Source organism: Rattus norvegicus, chromosome 11, assembly GCF_021556685.1.
Source record: "Rattus norvegicus strain SHRSP/BbbUtx chromosome 11, alternate assembly SHRSP_T2T, whole genome shotgun sequence".
Classification (NCBI taxonomy): domain Eukaryota; kingdom Metazoa; phylum Chordata; class Mammalia; order Rodentia; family Muridae; genus Rattus; species Rattus norvegicus.
Window position 1 is genome coordinate 93,786,348 of NC_141544.1, and position 14,049 is coordinate 93,800,396.

Below are 14,049 nucleotides of genomic sequence, written 5' to 3' on the forward strand. Positions count from 1 at the left end.
AGATGTTTTACAAACTATAAGAGATCACAGATGCCATCACAGTCTACTATATCCTGCAGGCCTATCAACCTCAGTAGATAAAGAAAGATATTCCATGATAAAACCAAATTTAACCAATAACTACCTACAAATCTAGTCCTACAGCAGGCTCTAGAAGAAAAGCTTCAACATGAAGAGGTTAACCACATATTTGAAAATAGAATAAATAATATCAGACCAGTAAATCAAAAGAAGGGGTTGGCATACCACAACAAAATAGCAGGAATCAGCAAACATTGATCATTGACAATTCTCCATATCAATGACCTCAATTCCACAATAAAAAGACAGAGACTAACAGGACAGTAATGAAAACAGGATCCATCCTTCTACTGCAACCAAGAAACACCCCGCAACATCAAGGATAGACATCACCTCAAAGTAAAAGGATGGAAAAATAGATACCAAGTAAATGGACCTAAAAAGCAAGCTGGTGTAGCCACTTTAATATCTTGACAAATTAGACTTCAGGCCAAAATGAATCAGAAGAACAGGGAAGGACACAATATATTTATCAAATGAAAAAATCCATCAAGAGGACATTGCAATTCTTAACATCCATGGACTAAACACAGGGGCACTCAAATACATAAAAGAAACACTACTACACCTTAAATCATATACTGACCCACACACAGTGATAGTAGAAGACTCCAATATCTTATCAATAAACAGGTCATTGGACAAAAACTAAACAGAGAAATGGACCTAACAGATATTTGCAGAACATTTCACCCAAACACAAAAGAATATATACCTTCTTCTCAGCACCTCATGGAACTTTTTCTAGAATTATCACATACTTGGACACAAGGCAAGTCTCACCATATGCAAGAATACTCGGGCTGGAGAGATGGCTCAGTGGTTAAGAGCACCCGACTACTCTTCCAGAGGTCCTGAGTTCAATTCCCAGCAACCACATGGTGGATCACAGCCATCTATAATGAGATCTGATGCCCTCTTCTGGCCTGTATGTGTACATGCAGGTGGAACGCTGTATACATAATAAATAAATCTTTTAAAAAAAAAGTTAGACTCTCTGGAATTGAATAAAAATGAAAATACAACATATCCAAACTTATAGGAAACAATGAAGGCTGTTCTAAGAGGCAAATTTATCAGTACCTACCTATCTTTAAAAAAAAAAAAATTGGACGGACGTGCCCAGGAGCCTCGCTGCAGGGAGGGCCACACTATACGCTGCTTCAAGCATTTGCTCTGAGTAGCCCTGCGGCTCCGCTTCTGCCGTGATGATCCACGGCTTTCAGAGCAACCACCAGGACTTCTCCTTCCAGCCTTGGAAGCTGACAGCGTCCATGACACACATCATGAAGTGTGTGGACGTGGAAAACCCCAAGGAGAATGTAGGTGTCCTAGAGAGTCTAGTAAGCCAGCGCTGCGGCTGCAGGGTGGAAGGTTAGCTGACGAGCTGCATGCGCCATCCCTCCCTGAAATGATGTTTGGAGACAACGTTCTAAGGATCCAGCATGGTCTGGCTTCGGAATAGAGTTCAATGCTACAGATGCACTGGGATGTGTGAACAACTACCAGGGAATGCTCAAAGTAGGAAAGAAGAACGGAGGGAGTTATTAAACCATATGACCGGACCTATACAACAGATTATAAAGGAGCGTTGCCTGGAGGTTGTACCTACAACAGATCATATGGATACAGAAATCCAGAGAACAGATTAAATTTTTTGAAGAAGTTCTCTGAATTGAAGATGAATTGCATGATCACAGCGTCTCCAGCCTGAGTGTGAAAATTCGAGTAATGCCTTCCAGCTTTTTTCGGCCATTACGGTTTTTCCTGAGAATTGATGGGGTGCTCATCAGAATGAATGACGCAAGGCTTTCCCATGAGGCTGACAAGACCTACATGTTATGAGGATATATATATCCAGCGAGAGCAAAATTGCTAATTTAATCCACGTTCCACCTTCCCTCTTGATGGAACCTAACGAAATATTTACCGATTAAGGAAGCAGTTTGTGAGAAGCTAGTATTTCCGGACAGAACTGATCCCAACCCCGTGGACTCGGAAAGTGCGCCCTCAGAATCAAATGTGATACAGCACAGTCTCCGTGCGGAACCTGACTGGGTACCTCAGCTATTTGTAGGGGTGTTTTTATTATGAGAATTAATTTCCTTGCTTACGTGCAGATTTTCTGTAGCCTTAAGGGAAAATAAAAGAGATACATGCTCTGGGGCTGAATTTAGATTCTTAAATCATCACAAATTGTGACCTCGGCAGTGGTGTGTGTGTGCGTGTGTGTGTGTGTGTGTGTGTGTGTGTGTGTGTGTGTGTGTGTGTGTGTGTGTGTGATGAGGGGGACGTAATCCGCATCTATCCTGAAGCATCGTCTACTGTAAAGAGGCTGACTTGTAAATGCCATCACAGAGCCCCGATGCCCTGTGACCTTCACAGGATTCTGACTGCATGCTGATGTGTTGCTCTAGCTCTTAGCCGTGGACTTTCTGGTGTTTATTCACACTTCTGCAGAATTGTGACAAGTCACCTATGAAGTTAATCTTGTTTTATTCATTAGCTGGAGTTTCTGAGCAACATCATAGTGTGTGTGTGTGTGTGTGTGTGTGTGTGTGTGTGTGTGTGTGTGTGTGTTTGTGTATTTGCACACACATGGTTTGTTTTGTTTTGGTTTTTTTTTCCGGAGCGGAGGACCGAACCCAGGGCCTTGCGCTTGCTAGGCAAGCGCTCTACCACTGAGCTAAATCCCCAACCCGATTAATATTCTTTTTTTTTTTCTTTCTTTTTTTTTTTTTTTTTTTTTTTCCGGAGCTGGGGACAGAACCCAGGGCCTTGCACTTGCTAGGCAAGCGCTCTACCACTGAGCTAAATCCCTAACCCTCACACACATGTTTTTTAAATCTTTTCATTTAAATGTCTTTGTTTCTGACTAGTGTTCGATTACTTATTTTTGATAATTCATTGTTTAAAATTGTGGAGAATTAAAATGAAATAATTGATTTATTTTTAAAAAAATTAAAGAGGTGGGCAGTGGGGAGGAGGAGTATGCTTCTGAAGACTGTATTAGTGTATTCCTGTGAGGAGTATCAAGGTGTGTCCTTGGCCATTTCTAAATGTGACTTATGCCATTTCATATTTATTTATCCAAGTGTCTTTTGTAAGAGAAGAATAAATAATAAGGAATTATGAAAATTGGAAAAACATAATATTAATACATTAGAAGCATACCAGAAAGTTATAGAATAGAAGAAAAAATCACTCAAAGGGAGTAGATGGCAAGAAATGATCTCAGGGCTAGAATCAATAAAGTAGAAACAAAAAAAGAATCAATGAAACTACGAGTTGGTTCTTTAAGAAAATCAGTAAGATTGACAAACTCTTAGCCAAATTAACTAAAAGGCAGAAAGCAAATATTCAAATTAACAAAGTCAGAGACAAATAGGGGAACCTAGGGGCTAGACAGATGGCTGAGTGGTTAAGAGCACTGCACTGACTGCTCTTCCAGAGGTCCTGAGTTCAATTCCCAGCAACCACATGGTGACTCACAACCATCTGTAATGGGGATCCAATGCCCTCTTCTGGTGTGTCTGAAGACAGCTACCGTGTACTCATATGCATAAAGAAAATAAATAAATCTTTTTAGAAGGGGGGTGGAACATAACAGCAGGCATCAAGGAAATTCTAAGAACCATAAGATTATACTTTAAAAACCTGCACTCCACCAAATTGGGAAATTTAAAAGAAATGAATAATTTTCTCTATTCATACCACTTGTCAAAGTTAAATCAAGATCACAGAAGCAATTTATCAGCCCTATAACCTCTGGTGAAATAGAAACAGTGATTAAAAGTCTACCAACCAATCAAAAACAGAAAAACAAAAAACAGGGCCAGATGGTTTGAGCTCAGAATTCTACCAGAATTTCAAAACCAATATTTCTCACATTATTTCACAAAATACAAACAGAGCAAATGTTTGAATTCTTTTCACAAGATCTCAACTACTCTGACTCCTAAACCACAGAAAGACTCAACCACAAAAAAAAAAAAACAAAAAAACAAACAATGATTTCTCTTATGAATGTACATGCAATAATTCTTAATAAAATACTTGCAAACTGAATCCAAGAACACTTCAAATAGATTGTCCATTGTAATCAGATAGGCTTTATCCCAGAAATGTAGGTATCTTTCAACATACATAAATTGATAAATCTAATTCACCATATAAACAGATCAAAAAAAATAAAAAGCACATGATCATCTCACTAGATGCAGAAAAGGCTTTTGACAAACCCCAACACTTCTTCGTGATAAAAGTCTTGGAGAGGTTAGGGATCAAAGGCACATACCTAAACATAATAAAGGCAATTTACAGCAAGCCTATGACGAACATCAAATTAAACAGAGAAGAACTCAAAGCAACTCCACTAAAATCCAGAACAAGGCAAGGTTGTCTGTTCTCCCCATATTCAATATAGTATTTAAAGTTTTAGCTACAGCATTAAGACAACTGAAGGAGATCAAGAGGATACAAATAGGAAAGGAAGAGGTCTTTATTTGCTGGTGGTCTGATTTTATAAATAAAAGACCCTAAAAACTCTACCAGTGAGCTTCTACTGCTGATAAACACTATCAGCAAAGTAGCAGAATACAAATTTAATACACAGAAAGCAGCAGCCCTCTTATAGACAAAAGGACTGAGAAATAAATCAGGCAAAAATACCTTTTACAACAGCCTCAAGAAATATAAACTATCCTGGGGAAACTCTAACCAAGCAAGCGAAAGACTTGTACTCCGGAGACAGAGGCAGGCTGGTCTACAGAGAGTGTTCCAGGACAGCCAGGGCTGCACAAAGAAACAAAACAAAAAAACTGTAAGACACTTAACAAAGAAATTGAAGAGGATATCAGAAGATGGAAAGATCTCCTATGCTCATGATCAGTGGGACTGATATAGCGAAAATGGCCATTCTACCAAAAGCAATCTACAGATTCAATGCAGTCCCCATCAAAATCCCAACACAATTCTTTACAGACCTTGAAAGTACGGTTTTCAACTTCATATAGAAACACACACACACAAAAAAAAACTTGGGATAGCTAAAATAATCCTGAATGGCAAGACAATTGCTGGAGGTCTCACGGTCTCTGATTTCAACCTGTACTACAGAGCTATGGTAATAAAAACACCATGGTATTGGCACCAAACAGACACTCTGTTCAGCGGAATAGAAGTGAAGACCCAGAAATGAGTCCACGCACCTATGGACACCTGGCTTTGAGGGAGGTGCCACAAATACACCCTGGGGAAAACACGGCATCTTCAACAAATCATGCTGGTCAAACTGAACAGATGCGTGTAGAACAATCCAAAATAGATCCACACTTATTACCCTGCACAAAACTCAAGTCTAAATGAACCAAAGACCTCAACATAAAACCAGACACAGTGTACCATAGAAGAGAAAGTGGGGGATAACCATGAACTCATTGACACAGGAAAAGACTTTCTGAACAGAACACTGCCAGCACAGGCACTAAGTCCAACTAATAAATGACCTCATGAAACTGAAAAGCTTCTGTGGGCCAAAAGCACCCTCATTTGGACAATGTGACAAGCTACAGAATGGGAAAATATATTTACCAACTACACATCAATAAGGGACTAATATCCAAAACATATAAAGAACTAAAAAAGAGAGAAAGAAAGAAAGAAAGAAAGAAAGAAAGAAAGAAAGAAAGAAACTGGACATGAAGAAAACAAGTCACTAGAGTTAAAAATGGGTACGGATTTAGAATTCTCAAAAGAGGAAATGGGGTTGGAGAGATGACTCAGTGGTTAAGAGCACCGACTGCTCTTCCAGAGGACCTGAGTTCAAATCCCAGCAACCACATGGTGGCTCACAACCATCTGTAATGGGATCCGATGCCCTCTTCTGGTGTCTGAAGACAGCTATAGTGTACTTATATAAATAAATCTTTAAAAAAAAAAAAAGAAGAAGAAGAAATGTCAATGGCTGAGAAGCACTTTAGGAAATGTTCAACAGCTGGGCAGTGTTGACAAACACCTTTAATCCCTGCATAGGCAGGCAGATCTTTGCAAGTACAAGGCCAGTCAGGTCTACAGAGTGAGTTCCAGTACAGCCAGGGTTACGAAAAGAAATCCTGTCTCAAAGAAAGAAAGAAACAAAGAAAGAAACAAAGAAAGAAAGAAGAAATGTTCAACATATATATATATATATATATATTTATCATCTATGTGTATGTATTTATGTATGTATATACATATGTTCATTGTATAAGTTCTGTTCTCTAGAGAACCCTGGTAATACAATAAGTATAAAATTTTATAAAGAAAACCTTTAGGTCTTTCACTAAATTGGAAAATCTAAAATCTTTTTTAAAAAATAACTAGCTATATAAGACCTACCAAAACTAAACCAAGATGATAAAAAAATAAGAATTCACAGAGATGTGTGAGTCATGGTGAGAGACTGGAGAGATTCTCGGTGGTTAACAGTGCATACTGCTCTTGGAGAGAACTCTGAGTTCAGTTCCCAGTACTCACAGCTCACACATTCCAGTTCAAGGGCACCTCTGGCTTTAGAGGGCACCTGTACTCACCATGTATATACACATTATACAGAATTAAAAATAAATCTTTGCAGGTAAAAAAAAAAAAAAAAAAAAGAAGGCCAATGATATTGACGTAGCAATTAAAAAAAATCTCTCAATTAAAAGAAGTCCAGTTCCAGATGAATTCACTGATGAATTTTATTAAAGCTTCAAAGAAAAGCTAAAACCTCTGGGCAATGGTAGCACAGGCCTTTATTCTCAGTCTTCAGGAGGCAAAGGCAGGCAGATCTCTGTGAGTTCAAGGCCAGCCTGGTCTACAAAGTAAGTTCCAAGATAGCCTGGCTACACAGAAAAACCCCATCTCAAAACAACAACAACAAAAACACAAACACAAACAAAAAAACTAAAACCAATGCTTCTCTATTCCACAACATAAAAAAGGTAAGAACATTACCAAACTCCTTTCACAAAGCTAGATGAGAGATTGTATTTTTTCCTGATGAACATAGACAGAAAAACTCTCAACAAAATACTTGCACACAGAATTCAAAAACACATGAAAAGGTCCTCCTCACCCTAACTCAGTGCTGCTATGGTTCCAGTGTGTCCACTCGTGTCGCTGGAGTCCTGTCCTCTTCCCTGACTTCCTGCCTGCACTGAAGCTCGCAGAACCTGCACCACTTGGTGCTCCATATGCGCCTACATCCCCGCATCTGCCTCCCGCCCTTCCCGGCCCAGACAAAGTCCTTCACTTTTGCCTCCCCAGTTCGGGTGCTCTTCAATGGTGCCAACACCCTGGCGTCCTAGGGTCTCACTCTGCAGGTCCTGCAGCCTGACTAGTAGCAAAGGTAGCACCACCACTAAGAGCTTTGTGCGCAGCTGCTCTATCAGCCTGAGCACAGACTTCTAGTGCGGTCACTGGCCGAAGAGGATGGGACAGTCTGGGCCAACCTGGAGAAGGTGCAGTCGGAGTTGTCCAACACGGAAGAGCAGCGATCTAGGCTGAGGTCCACATCCGTATTGAAGCCAATGAGGCTCTAGTGACCGTCCTTGAGTAGGCTCTGTGTGCCTGTGGCCCACAGGGAAAATGAGGCTAGCCTAAGTGTTGACAGTTCGTTGCTAGAGAAGCTGCCACCAGGGGGCAGCAGCTGCAGACTTGAAACCCCGAGGCTTCCTTCAACCTGCGAGGCTTGCCAAGTCACGTTCCCTACTCTCACCTCATATGGGTGCATCCCAGCACCCATACACCACACACCCGTTACAAACCCTTCACCCAAGCTTCTGACATCCTCAGCTCCATCCCAAACCCCAACCCCCTCCCATGCCTACCTCTGCAAAGCTGACACCCATACTCCAGCTCAGAACTGTTCATCCCACTTGCCCCAACCTGCCCCTGTTAAACACCAGGAACAGAAAACAAAACAATAAAACCACACATCAAAAAAAAAAAAAAAATCATGCACTCATGTGAGCTTTATTCCTGGATGCAAGAATCGTTCGATAAATGACACCAAAATCACATGGTCATCTCAAAAGATGTAGAGTATGTTTTTAGCAGAATCCAACATCCTTTCATATGAAAAGTCCTGAAGAGGGGCTCCAGGGCTGAGGGGTTAAGAGTACACAGTGCTGTTGAAGAGGACTAGAATTCCATTTTCAGCACCAAAATCAGGTGTCACAGTCACCTATAACCCCCTCTCCTGGTCTTCCTAGGACACTCGCACAGCTTACACCCACACAGATGCACACCATATGCATAAATAATTTTTTTTAGTTAAAGTAGTGAAGAAGCTTGGAATGCTACAGAGTTGTAGTAACAGCGCATGGTGCTGGTATCACACACACACAACTCAGCAGAATAGAGTAGACACAAGGCCACACAACTACAGCCACCTGCTCTTTCACCAGGATGCCAAAAAGACACATCGGAGAAAGACAGCATCACCAACAAATGGTGGTGCGAAAACTGGATATGTACAAAAATGAAACTGGATTTATCTCTCGCCCTTTTCCAGAAGGTCAGGGACCCCAACATACACCCTAAAACTACTGGAAGAAAACATAGGAATAACTTTATAATACAGGTATAGGTAAGGATCTTCTGAAAAGGAATCCAGTCGCATAATCAGCACATGGGGTGTCATTAAATCAGAGCTTTTGAACAAGAAAAGCAATAGTCAATTGAGCGGAGAGGCAGCTTACAGAACGGGAGAAGCGCCTGCTGGAGCATTGGGATCTTCGATATAGAAAGAATTCAAGAAGCTAAGCATAAGGAAAACAGCCCAATCAAAAAACGAGCTATGGAACTAAACAGAGTTCCCGAAAGAAAAAGTACAAATGGCTAATAACATTGTTAAAGTGTCCAGCCTCATCAGGCCTCAAGCAAGTGAAAATTAAAACCACTTTGAGGAGTTTCAGATGTGCAGGAGTTAAGGGCGCTCACTGCAGAGGACCCAGTGTAACTTCCAGCACACACACTAGTGGGCATGCAATCTCTAACAACTCTAGCTGCAAAGGATCCAACGCCTCTGGGCTCCTCGGGCACTGGCATTCACGTGGACTTACCCACACACGGATACACGGGCATACAAGTAATTATAAACCAAATGAATCTTTTAAAAACATGTCAAGTGGTGTGATCCTTTAGTTCCAGCACTAGAGAGTCAAAGGCAGACAGATCTCTTTGAGCTCCTGGCCAGCCTGGTCTACATAGTGACCAGGCTAGCCAGGCTGCATGGTGAAACTCTATCTCAGACAGACAGACAGACAGATATGTAGACAAACAAATAGGCAGACAGACAGACAGATGATAGATAGATAGATAGATAGATAGATAGATAGATAGATAGGCAGACAGACATATAGACAGACAGACAGATAGATATGTAGACAGACAAATAGGCAGATAGAACAGACAGATGATAGGTAGATAGATAGATAGATAGATAGATAGATAGATAGACAGATGATAGATAGATAGATAGATAGATAGATAGATAGATAGATAGATGGATAGACAGACAGATAATAGATAGACAGACATGTAGACAGACAGACAGACATGTAGACAGACAGACATGTACACAGACAGACAGACAGACATGTACACAGAGACAGACACTGGAGATGTGGAGAAACAACTGAGTGCTTGCTGTTTTCCCAGAGGATCTAAGTTGTTCAGTTCCCGGTACCTGTTAGGAGCTCACCTGTAACTCCAGCTCCAGGACATCTTTCAGGGTCCTCTGCAACCTTAGCAGAGAGAAAAGCCACAGAAGGGGAGAATGCAGTTTGGCTCAGCACGACTCAGTAGCCAGTGTTGGTTCAGGCTTTAGAAGTCTGACTCTGAGGAGTTTATTTTAGACATATTGAGGTACAGCAAAGTTTAGTGAAAACCGTTCACGATCCCACATGTACAAGGAAGCATGCATGCATCTCCCTGAGGAACAAAGGTAAGCCAGAGACCGATCAGACATGACTACATCGAAACTGTTTGTAAAGTCCATAAAGATAGGTCCTATAGATTGACTAGAAAAAACAAACTTATGATAAGGGTCTGGGGAGGATCTGGTACCGGAAACATCTCTAAGCCACACAGTACAAAGGTCACCAGGTTACACAGCATGTCCACTCCCAGCCTTCTGGGTGGAAAATAGGTATTGCGTTCCTCCCCTTGAAGGAACAACCTGGTAGGATTAACATTCCCGTGTTTATCTGTGAGCACTGGGACCTCTGTGCCTCCTACCTTTTTTTATCTCCCCTCCCTGTTTATTTATTTTTTTAACAAGAAGATTGTGTCTGTAATGGAGGTCAAGATTGAGGGTGTTGCCTGCATGATTAGCATCACTATTAGAGGCAACTAATAGTGAACTGTAATAGAACTGTGAGATTAGCTACCAGGGGACCAAAGAGGAGAGCTGTCTTAACTACACTGGCCATTCAAAGGTCACCTGAGAGGTTTGTCCCTTTATACAGACCAGTTTGACCATATGCAGTGTTATAGAAATCGCACACATCAAAGCAGCACACGCCAGGGGACCGTGCTTGAGCAATGAATAATTTATACAGCTCTATATTTGGAAAATTAAAAACTGTGATGGGTCTCAGTTCACCCATCTCTTGACTAGCTTCTGCTAATATTTTTTGCTGTAATGTTAGTAGTTTGAACTAATCACACAGACCATTTTTTAAACTTCTTTTTGTATCCCAATAATCACTTCTGGGACTAGAGAGAAAAAAAAAAAACAGTCCTTAGCACAGCAAAACAATAACATACCGTCTCCTGTTACAGGCCTAACTCCTGACAAAAACTGTTTGGAATCTGGGTTGGTGAGCTGAGAATTAACATTTAGCACAGTCGGAACACATAACTGCATGATTGGGGTCATAGTATTGTGTCCTTGTTGTCCTCCTGATGTCTCAATTGGATGAGTTAAGGTCTTTTTTTTTTTAAGATTTATTCATTTATTATATATAAGTACACTGTAGCTGTCTTCAGACACACCAGAAGAGGACATCGGATCTCTTTACAGATGGTTGTGAGCCACCATGTGGTTGCTGGGAATTGAACTCAGGACTTCTGGAAGAGTAGTCGGGTGCTCTTAACCGCTGAGCCGTCTCTCCATTACGAGTCAAGGTCTTGATGTAGCCCCTTGATGGGTTTGTTATCTATCTTTTAGATGCTTCATTTGTCTGGTGGTCTCTGGGATGCCAGCCTGGGTGATGCACCAGAGCAGGAGCCAGCTGGGACTCCATTCATTTTCTGGAAAGACATAGCATAACCTTCCCCTGATGTTAGAAAAACATCTGGTCCTTTCCATTGATTAGTCTCTAAATCTTTCTAGTCAGAACTCACTTTAGGCTGCATCTCCTTCAGGGAAAGATGCTTTGGGGCAACAACAACAACAAAAACGTATTAGCCTGTGAAGTGAAAAATTCAGAGTAAGCATAGCTTATATGTAGTATAATGTGTGAGGATTTAGGTAAGTGTATTCACCCCTTTGGGTTTTTAAAAAGCTGCCATTTAAGTGTCTGATGATGCCATTCTGCCTTAGTTTGACCCTGTGGGTTGTAAGGGATTCTAGTGACATGATTAATATTTCATAAGCTGCAAGCTTCCTTAAAGCATTTGCTAGGATGAGTGTAACTATTATCAGTTTTAGTTGTGACGGAAACTCTAAGGAGGAGAGGCGTCTAATAAGTGATTTATATCCTTGGTGGCTTTGCTCTTCTGAGAAGGAAGTGACAAGCATATCAGAAAAAGTATCAGCCATTACAACAGGTATATTTTAAAGATCCAAATTCTGAGTTATTAGTAATATCTACCAAACAGTATTAGATTTTAACCCTCGAGGATTTATTCAGCCAGCAGAGGGCAGTGGGGTGAAGGGAGAAGGAGAAGGTGAGGTTGGAATATTTGTTGTGCCCTGTCCTGGAGCGGGAATGTACATGGGGCAAGAAGAAGGCCAGAGCATCGCTGGAGCATTAGCAGATGTTAACAGACCTGGAAAGTAAGAACAAGCACAAGCGTAAGTTATAAAAAATGTTGATATTGTTGCCTTAAGGACATAGAAGGGTGAGAAATAACATGAGTAGTGGGTTGGGTTTAAGTCTTGCCGTTTCTAGGGGTGAAACAGCCTGAGAATACACCATCAGTTACGACACCCAGTGGCTGGGGAACATCTAACAGAAGCCGATTGAATACCGCAAGTTCCCACTGTTGGGCTGCACAACCTGGGACGCGTACGGTATTTTTTGTGGAGCATGTGGCATTTGTGTACGAAACATAAGCTCCTTGTCCTCATGAAGAGCCAGATGTAAATGCATTAAAAGCAAATGCTATAGGATTTTTAGATGTAATTTTAGTCAATACCCATGATGCATCTTCAAAAAAAAATCATAAAGAGGATCTTTAGGGTAATGACCATAGATCCCAAGTGACATGTTAATGCCAGTTATTACCAGTGTGACACAAGTAATCACTCTGCATTTTATTAAATGGCACAATGACTTCAGCAGGCTCGTTAACAGTAAGTTGTTTAAGACTTGTCTTTCCCATCGCTATCAAGCCCATAATTTCCTGTCAACAAGGAGGTTGCTACAGAAGTTCTGACGTGCATAAATTTAAGTAATGCTGTTTCCCTGTGGATGACAATTCCTGTAGGAGGTGAGGAGGAAGATAGGTAACCGATAAGGAAGTAAGGGATCGGCTCTATGAGCTACAATTTTAGCAGCAGCCCTTATTCAAGAAACTAATAAAGCCCTGCTTCGGGTGTTATGTTTCCTATGGCATTTAACCAAGAGTCTCCAAAAAGTAAATGAAAGGACGCAGCTCAAACTTTAGCAAGCAACAGGCAGATAAGGACGTGCCCAGTTGTTTGATTTTTTGCTGTTTTTAAGTAATTGAGGATGCATTGTTTGGAAAGTTTTGTGCTGAGAGGACTACAGCAAATATGTTGTTGAGTAATAATATATCCTAAATAATTAGGAGAGGAGAATGCCTTCCCTATAATTGAATGTCTAATACGTCCAGAAACCTAAACGGCACTGGCTTAAGTGCTTTGTGTGCATTCTGTTGACATATGATGTCAGTCTTTCATTTCTTGTGGTAAAAACAGCCCACTGAAATCAGGTCATTGACCGTTGATTGTCTAAAATAAGAACAGAAAATGCAAACTGTTCCTTATCGTTGAAATGTAAAAGATTAGAGAAAAAGCAGTCTTTTAAGTCAAGTATAAAAATGCAAAGTGCTTAGGGAATCTCAGTAGGATCAGGGAGCCCCGGTTGCAGGCCCCAATTGTTTCCATGCTAGCATTTCACGTTAGCGTTTATGCCCCTGAGATCATGTAACAAATGGTTGAGATTTACTCTTTGCCTTTCTATGAACTACAGAAGTAGAGGAATTCCAAGAACTAGCTGAAGGTTCCATATTTCCAAGTTACAATTGTTCCTTTACTAGGAGTTGGGCCTATTTTAATTTTTCTCCATGAAGAGACCATTGATCAGTCCATTATTGGGTAATCCCTGCTGTAAGAGAAAACAGAAAACTAAGGGGTCTCTAGGACAGCCGAGCCCTGGTACAAAGGCATCAGCTTCACACTCACACCACAGCCAGCAGAGTCTGGCTTTCTGCTGGGCCAAACCTAGGTGATGGACACCACACTCAGGTCCACTTGAGTGGACCCCAGGGGACAGAAGGCTCAGAGATGTCAGGACTGCTAAGAAGCCAGAGCAGCATCAGAGTCAGCTCATGCTACCAAGAGTGCGTGCGTGTATGTGTGTGTGTGTGTGTGTGCACGTGTTTGTGTTTGTGTATGTGTGTATGCATGTGTGTATGTGTGTATGTGTGTACATGTATGTGCGTGTGTATGTGCGAGCATGTGTGTGTATGTGTATGTGTGTGTATGTGTGTGTGCTTGTGTTCATGTGTGAGTATGCGTGTGTGCAT

The 14,049-nt window shown here is 41.2% G+C and overlaps 1 pseudogene; it reads left to right on the forward strand.

The window, feature by feature from the left end:
* The first annotated feature begins 1,206 nt into the window (after window positions 1-1,206).
* Tiprl-ps1 (TOR signaling pathway regulator, pseudogene 1) lies at window positions 1,207-2,254 on the forward strand (annotated as a pseudogene).
* The last annotated feature ends 11,795 nt before the right edge of the window (window positions 2,255-14,049 follow it).